A 9613-nucleotide genomic window follows, 5' to 3' on the forward strand; every position below is an offset into this window, starting at 1 on the left:
AACAAAGAAGAATTAAAAAATACTGTAAGAATTTTCTATACACAAAAAAAAATTATACGAGTACTCAGCATAAAAGTAACATTTTGCTTTCTTTAGAGGTCCTCCCGAAAAACCTAGCCGCTGCCACCATAGATTGGTTCCCCCTCCTCCGGCTGGCCCCGCCGGTGTCAGGAGGAGCGGGGAACCCGATCTATGAGTGGAGTTCTTCATAACAATAATGTTTTCATTAGATTGGTTTTGAGTTTTGGGTAGTTGTCTTCTTCCTTAGAGATAGCATTGTCTACAATAAGTAATCTTCGTCCCTTCGTTCGACGACGAGATCTTCCCGACGTCGTTTAGGTATGGTCCTTCTGATCTTACTTTGCCAGATTGCTTTTGGATTTTTTTTGTCATGGTTTCCGCGAGCAGGATTGTCGTCGCAATATCTATCCCGCCTGCTACATCCTTAACAATGGTGATTTGTACTCTCGGCTCCCAAAGTCATCGGCCCGTCTGTTTGTTTTTCTTTTCTTTGGAAACCGGTATTGGTACTCTTGCAGATGTTGGTTGATTACTTTAATGATTGCATGTGTGCATCGTGGCCTTGGCATTGTGGCTTAAAGTAAAACTATAGGAATCCTCGTTGGTATTTACAGTTATGTGATTTGATACATTTGTTAGTTTCCTGTGTCTACTTTCAGAAAAGTGCAAGATCTTGTCATGGAAGAAGAAAGGATTTGAAGATCTCGAAGATTTCCTTGTTTCTTTTTGACTATATATATTTTGTAATTGATGTAGCTCATGTATCTCTACCATGCACAATTTCCTACTATAAATATACCAAATGCCGCACGTGTGGCATGAAGCACTTCGGCCCTGAATTTTTTTACAACTAAAGTTGCCATCTGAAAAGAAAAAAAACTGAAACTTACCATCCAAAAAGAAAGTTGCCATGCTTGACAACTAAAGTTGTCGTCCTCGTGTCACTATACTTGCTGTCAAAAACGTTGGGAGTTGCCATGTATTCGTGCCACACGTGTGACACTTATGAGGGTCCTAAATATATTATGATATTGATCGTAAAAAAACATTTTGCTCTCTTTTTTCGAGACACAGTAACATTTTGCTCGGGCTGTGTTGTTTTGCAGGCCCATCTTCTCGGCCCGCACTCCGTTCTCTTTCTTGAGCATGACAACCTTTTCTGGTTCTTAAGGACCTGTTTCTTCGGGACCTCCTATACGCCCCATTATGCGGCTGGAAGTCGGGGCTTCGCATACGGCAGTACTCCCACTAGGCCGGCCCACACATGAGCTGCGAGCAGTGTAAAAAAAGTAAGAAAAAGCAGAACGTCATGCAGGATTCCATCTCGCGATCGCTGTGCTGCAAAGACACGTAGCTAGCCACGGCGGCTTACTACTCTTAGTGGTACACATGCAACACAAATGCTTTAACACTAGATAAATCGTGTGATCGGGTTATTTTCCCCCTTTTAGTCATTTCTTGAAAATACTAAATAAACATTTTGTAAATGACGAACGTTTTCGCCAAGCACACACGAGTTTGAAAAGTTGTGTATTTTTTTTTGGAATTTTAATCAAATTTGTAAAATGGGATAATGTTTGAAGATGTGTACAAATTTTGAAAAACAGGAACCTTTTTCACAAAATGTGAAAAATATTTGAATTTGTGAACGAAATTTAAAGCATGAATATTTTTTTGAATTTCTGAACAAATCTTGAAAAACAGGAACCTTTTATAATACCAATCAACTTATGACAATCACGAACAAGCTTGAAAAACAGTGAACAATTTTCGACTTTGTGAACATATTTTTCAAAATAGGAACATTTTATGAATTTGTGAACAAATCTTGAACAACAGGGACATTTTGTAAAGACTCTGAACAATTTTCGAATTTGTGAACAAATTTGCAAACGGGAAAGTTTTGAATTTGTGTACAAATTTGGAGAACAAATATTGAAGCACGAACAATTTCTTAAAGCACTAACAATTTTTGAATTTTGTGAACAATTTTTGAAATGGAGGACAATTTTAACAAATCCTGAACAAATTTGGAAGCATGAATTTGTTATGAATAGGTGAATTTTTTTGATATCCAGTACATTTTCTTAATTTCAAAAGTTTTGAACTTTTTGGTGTAATGAGAACAATTTTTGAATTTTGAGAACATTCTTTGAAAACAAGAATTTTTTGGAATTTGTGAACAATTTTCTAAAGCACGAACAATTTTTGAATCTTGAGAACAAATTTGGAAGCACGGACAATTCTTTAAAGCACGAACATTTTTTGAATCTTGAGAACAAATTTTAAAATGGAGAACAATTTCGAAAAATCTCGAACAAATTTGGAAGCATGATTTTTTTGAATACGTGAACAAAAAATTGAAATCCGATACATTTTCTGAATTTCAAAAGTTTTGAACAATTTTTGAATTTTAAGAACATTTTTTTCGAAAACTGAACATTTTCTGGAAACATGAACAAAACCTAAGTATTTTGAAAAAATAATTGAAAGAAAGAGAAGAAAAGAAAAAGAAGTAAAAAACCAAAGAAAGAAAATTTGTTGAAAAGATAAATTAACTTGAAAAGGAAAACTGAAAGAAAACAAAAAAGGAACAAAAAGAAAAGAAAAAAGAACCCGTAAAAGGAACAAGAAAAACTAGAAAGAGTAAAAAAACTGGTTCAGGAACCTTCTAGATTTTTCCTAAAACTAGTAAGAACCGGCTAGGAACGCTTTAGAAGGTTCCTGATACGTCCATTTTACATCATGTTTTCTTACTGTTATTTATAATGTTTGTATCCATAATAATGCCTTTTGGAGTAATTATATTGCCTTTTCTCTCATAATTTGCAAGGAACACACCAAGAGGGAGAATTTCGGCAGCTAAAAATCTGGACATGGAAAAGCTACGTCAGGCACCTATTCTGCACAATTCCAAATGAGCTGAAACTTTATGGAAATTTTTATGGGTTATTTGAGAAATAATGGAGCCAATAAACACCAGAGGGGGGCCACCAGGTGGGCACAACCCACCTGGTCGCGCCAGGCCCCTCAGGCGCGCCCTGGTGGGTTGTGGCCTCCTTGGCCCACCTCAGGTGTCCATCTTCTGGTATATAAGTGGTTTTGACCTAAAAAATAAGAGGAGGACTTTCGGGACGAAGCGCCTCCGCCTCGAGGCGGAACTTGGGCAGGAGCACTTTTGCCCTCCGGCGGAGCAATTCCGCCGGAGGAACTTCCCTCCCGGAGGGGGAAATCATCTTCATCATCATCACCAACAACCCTCCTATCTTGGGAAGGGCAATCTCCATCAACATCTTCAACAACACCATCTCCTCTCAAACCCTAGTTCATCTCTTGTGTTCAATCTTGTTACCAGAACTATAGATTGGTACTTGTGGGTGACTAGTAGTGTTGATTACATCTTGTAGTTGATTACTATATGGTTTATTTGGTGGAAGATTATATGTTCAGATCCATTATGCTATTTAATACTCCCCCGATCATGAACATGTTTATCATTTGTGAGTAGTTACTTTTGTTCTTGAGGTCACGGGAGAAATCATGTTGCAAGTAATCATGTGAACTTGATATGTGTTCGATATTTTGATAGTATGTATGTTGTTATTCCCTTAGTGGTGTCATATGAACGTCGACTACATGACACTTCACCATATTTGGGCCTAAGGAAATGCATTGTAGAGTAGCAATTAGATGGTGGGTTGCAAGAGTGACAGAAGCTTAAACCCTAGTTTATGCGCTATTCCGTAAGGTACCGATTGGATCCAAAAGTTTAATGCTATGGTTAGAATTTATTCTTAATACTTTTCTCGTAGTTGCGGATGCTTGCGAGGGGGTTAATCATAAGTAGGAGGTTTGTTCAAGTAAGAACAACACCTAAGCACCGATCCACCCACAAATCAAATTATCAAAGTAGCGAACACAAATCAAACCAACATGATGAAAGTGACTAGATGAAATTCCCGTGTACCCTCAAGAACGCTTTGCTTATCATAAGAGACCGTTTTGGCCTGTCCTTTGCCTCAAAAGGATTGGGCTACCTTGCTGCACTTTTATTACTATTATCGTTACTTGCTCGTTACAAAATATCATGCTATCAAACTACTCGCTACTTACAATTTCAGCACTTGCAGACAATACCTTATCGGAAACTACTTGTCATTTCCTTGTGCTCCTCGTTGGGTTCGACACTCTTACTTATCGAAAAGGGCTAAAATTGATCCCCTATACTTGTGGGTCATCAAGGCTATTTTCTGGCGACGTTGCCAGGGAGTGAAGCGCCTTTGGTAAGTGAAATTTGGTAAGGAAACATTTATATAGTGTACTAAAATTTATTGTCACTTGTTACTATGGAAAATAATCCTTTGAGTAGTTTGTTCGGGGTATCTTCACCTCGTCCGGAACCACAATTAGCAACCCCTTAACCTACTGCACCTACTTAAAATATTGAATATTAAATTCCTTCGGGTATGATAGAACAACTGCTAGCTAATCCTTATGCATGAGATGGAATCGAACATCCTGATATGCACTTGATATATGTGGAATAAATTTGTGAATTGTTTAAGCTTGCAGGTTTACCTAGGGATGAAGTGATGAAAAAGGTTTTCCCTTTATCTTTGAAGGGAAAACCATTGGCATGGTATAGGCTTATGTGATGATATTGGATCATGGAATTGGAATCGTTTGAAATTGGAGTTCAACCAAAAAAATTATCCGATGCATCTAGTCCATCATGATCAGAATTATATATATAATTTTTGGCCTCGTGAAGGAGAAAGTATCGCTCTAGCTTGGGGAAGGCTTAAGTCAGTGTTATATTCATGCCCTAACCATGAGCTCTCAAGAGAAATTATTATCCAGAATTTTCATGCTCGGCTTTCTCGTAATGATCAAACCATGCTTGATACTTCTTGTGCTGGTTCATTTATGAAGAAGACTATTGAATTTCAGTGGGATCTTTTGGAAAAAATTAAACGCTGTTGGGGAACGTAGTATTTCAAAAAAAATCCTACGATCACGCAAGATCTATCTAGGAGAAGCATAGCAACGAGCAGGGAGAGTGTGTCCATGTACCCTCATAGACCGAAAGCGAAAGCGTTAAGTAATGCAGTTGATGTAGTCGAACGTCTTCGCGATCCAACCGATCCAAGTACTAAACGTACGGCACCTCCGCGTTCATCACACGTTCAGCTCGATGACGTACCTCGGGCTCATGATCTAGTTGAGGCCGAAGGAGAGTTTCGTCAGCATGATGGCGTGGCGACGGTGATGATGAAGTTACTGGCATAGGGCTTCGCCTAAGCACTACGACGATATGACCGAGGTGTGTAACTGTGGAGGGGGGCACCGCACACGGCTAAGACAAATCTTGGAGTGCCTTTGGGGTGCCCCCTGCCCACATATATAAAGGAGGGAGGAGGAGGAGGCCGGCCTAGGAGCGGCGCGCCTATAGGGGGCGTCCAACTAGGATTCCCAATCCTAGTTGGAGTCCCCTTCCTTTTCCAAGAGGGGAGAGAGGGAAGGAGTAGGAGAGGGAGAAGGAAAGAGAGGGGGGCGTCACCCCCTTCCTAGTCCAATTCGGACTTGCCATGGGGGCCAACCCTTGAGGCCCTTCTCTCCTTTCCCGTATGGCCCATTAAGGCCCACTACTTCTCCTAGCGAATTTCCGTAACTCTCCGGTACTCCGAAAAATACCCGAATCACTCGGAACCTTTCCGATGTCCGAATATAGCCTTCCAATATATCGATCTTTACTTCTCGACCATTTCGAGACTCCTTGTCATGTCCGTGATCTCATCCGGGACTCCGAACAACCTTCGGTACATCAAATCACATAACTTATAATACAAATCGTCATCAAACGTTAAGCGCGCGGACCCTACGGGTTCGAGAACTATGTAGACATGACAGAGACACATCTTCGGTCAATAACCAATAGCGGAACCTGGATGCTCATATTGGCTCCTACATATTCTCCGAAGATCTTTATCGGTCAAACCGCATAACAACATACGTTGTTCCCTTTGTCATCGGTATGTTACTTGCCCGAGATTCGATCGTCGGTATCATCATACCTAGTTCAATCTCGTTACGGACAAGTCTCTTTACTCGTTACGTAATGCAACATCCTGCAACTAACTCATTAGTCACATTGCTTGCAAGGCTTATAGTGATGTGCATTACCGAGAGGGCCCAGAGATACCTCTCTGACAATCGGAGTGACAAATCCTAATCTTGATCTATGCCAACTCAACAAACACCATCAGAGACACCTATAGAGCATCTTTATAATCACCCAGTTATGTTGTGACATTTGATAGCACACAAGGTGTTCCTCCGGTATTCGGGAGTTGCATAATCTCATAGTCAGAGGAACATGTATAAGTCATAATGAAAGCAATAGCAATAAAACTAAACGATCGTTTATGCTAAGCTAACGGATGGGTCTTGTCCATCACATCATTCTCTAATGATGTCATCCCGTTCATCAAATGACAACACATGTCTATGGTCAGGAAACTTAACCATCTTTGATTAACGAGCTAGTCAAGTAGAGGCATACTAGGGACACTCTGTTTTGTCTATGTATTCACACATGTACTAAGTTTCCGGTTAATACAATTCTAGCATGAATAATAAACATTTATCATGATATAAGGAAATATAAATAAAAACTTTATTATTGCCTCTAGGGCATATTTCCTTCAGTCTCCCACTTGCACAAAAGTCAATAATCTAGTTCACATCGCCATGTGATTTAACACCAATAGTTCACATCTTTATGTGATTAGTTCACATCTCCATGTGACTAATACCCAAAGGGTTTACTAGAGTCAATAATCTAGTTCACATCGCTATGTGATTAACACCCAAAGAGTGATCATGTTTTGCTTGTGAGAGAAGTTTAGTCAACGGGTCTGCCACATTCAGAGTCGTATGTATTTTGCAAATTTTCTATGTCTATAATGCTCTGCACGGAGCTACTCTAGCTAATTGCTCCCACTTTCAATATGTATATGTAGGAAATATGCCCTAGAGGCAATAATAAAGTTATTATTTATTTCCTCATATCATGATAAATGTTTATTATTCATGCTAGAATTGTATTAATCGAAAACATAATACATGTGTGAATACATAGACAAACATAGTGTCACTAGTATGCCTCTACTTGACTAGCTCGTTGATCAAAGATGGTTGAGTTTCCTAGCAATAGACATGAGTTGTCATTTGATTAACGGGATCACATCATTAGGAGAATGATGTGATTAACATGACCCATTCTGTTAGCTTAGCACTTGATCGTTTAGTTTACTGCTATTGCTTTCTTCATGACTTATACATGTTCCTATGACTATGAGATTATGCAACTTCCGATTACCGGAAGAACACTTTGTGTGATACCAAACATCACAACGTAACTGGGTGATTATAAAGGTGCTCTATGATACGTCTCCAACGTATCTATAATTTTTGTTTGCTCCATGCTATTATATTATCTATTTTGGATGTCAATGGGCTTTATTTTACACTTTTATATCATTTTTGGCACTAACCTACTAACCGGAGGCCCAATCCAAATTGCTGTTTTTGCCTATTTTAGGGTTTCGAAGAAAAGGAATATCAAACGGAGTCAAAACAGAATGAAACCTTCGGGAACGTGATTTTCTCAACGAACTAGATCCAAGAGACTTGGAGTGTGCATCAAGAAACAACGGAGGAAGGCACGAGGTAGGGGGGCACACCTACCCCCTGGGCGCGCCGTCCGTTGCTCCACTGACGTACTTCTTCCTCCTATATATATCCACGTACCCCCCAAACATCCAGGAGCAACACGAAAACCTAATTCCACCGCCGCAACCTTCTATACCCGAGAGATCCCATCTTGGGGCCTTTTCCGGAGCTCCGCTGGAGGGGGCATCGATCACGGAGGGCCTCTACATCAATTCCATGGCCTCTCCGGTGATGTGTGAGTAGTTTATTTCAGACCTACGGGTCCATAGTTATTAGCTAGATGGCTTCTTCTCTCTCTTTGGATCTCAATACAAAGTTCTCCTCGATCTTCTTGGAGATCTATTCGATGTAATCTTCTTTTGCGGTGTGTTCGTAGAGATCCGATGAATTGTGGGTTTATGATCCAGATTATCTATGAACAATATTTGATTCTCCTCTGGATTCTTTTATGTATAATTGGTTTATCTTTGCAAGTCTCTTCGAATTATCAGTTTGGTTTGGCCTACTAGATTGATCTTTCTTGCAATAGGAGAAGTGCTTAGCTTTGGGTTCAATCTTGCGGTGCTCGATCCGAGTGACAGAAAGGAAACCGACATGTATTGTATTGTTGCCATCGAGGATAAAAAGATGGGGTTTCTATCATATTGCATGAGTTTATCCCTCTACATCATGTCATCTTACTTAAAGCATTACTCTGTTCTTATGAACTTAATACTCTAGATGCATGCTGGATAGAGGTCGATGTGTGCAGTAATAGTAGCAGATGCAGAATCGTTTCAGTCTACTTGTCTCAGACGTGATGCCTATATACATGATCATACCTAGATATTCTCATAACTATGCTCAATTCTATCAATTGCTTGACAGTAATTCGTTTACCCACCATAATACTTATGCTCTTGAGAGAAGCCACTAGTGAAACCTATGGCCCCCGGGTCTATCTTCCATCATATTAATCTTCCAATACTTAGTTATTTCTATTGCCGTTTATTTTACTTTGCATCTTTATTTATCTTTATCATAAAAAATACCAAAAATATTATCTTATCATATCTATCATATCTCACTCTCGTAAGTGACCGTGAAGGGATTGGCAACCCCTTTATCGCGTCGCTTGCAAGGTTCTTATTTGTTTGTGTAGGTGCGTGGGACTTGAGCGTGATCTCCTACTGGATTGATACCTTGGTTCTCAAAAACTGAGGGAAATACTTACGCTACTTTACTGCATCACCCTTTCCTCATAAAGGGAAAACCAACGTAGTGCTCAAGAGGTAGCACTCTACATGTGTCTCCAATGGTGTTCGTTGAGTTGACATAGATCAAGAATAGGATTTGTCACTCTGATTGTCGGAGAGGTATCTCTGGGCCCTCTCGGCAATGCACATCACTATAAGCCTTGCAAGCAAAGTGACTAATGAGTTAGTTACAGGATGATGCATTATGGAACGAGTAAAGAGACTTGCCGGTAACGAGATTAAACTAGGTATTGAGATACCGACGATCGAATCTCGGGCAAGTAACATACCGATGACAAAGGGAACAATGTATGTTGTTATGCGGTTTGACCGATAAAGATCTTTGTAGAATATGTAGGAACCAATATTAGCATCCAGGTTCCACTATTGGTTATTGACCGGAGACGTGTCTTGGTCATGTCTACATAGTTCTTGAACCCGCAGGGTCCGCACGCTTAGACGATCAGTATTATGAGTTTTTGTGTTTTGATGAACCGAAGGTAGTTCAGAGTCCCGTATATGATCACGGACATGACAAGGAGTCTTGAAATGGTCGAGATGTAAAGATCGATGTATTGGACGACTATGTTCGGACACCGGAAGTGTTTCGGGAGGTTTTGTGA

The sequence above is a fragment of the Triticum dicoccoides genome, chromosome 7A (genome assembly GCF_002162155.2).
Source record: "Triticum dicoccoides isolate Atlit2015 ecotype Zavitan chromosome 7A, WEW_v2.0, whole genome shotgun sequence".
Classification (NCBI taxonomy): Eukaryota; Viridiplantae; Streptophyta; class Magnoliopsida; order Poales; family Poaceae; genus Triticum; species Triticum dicoccoides.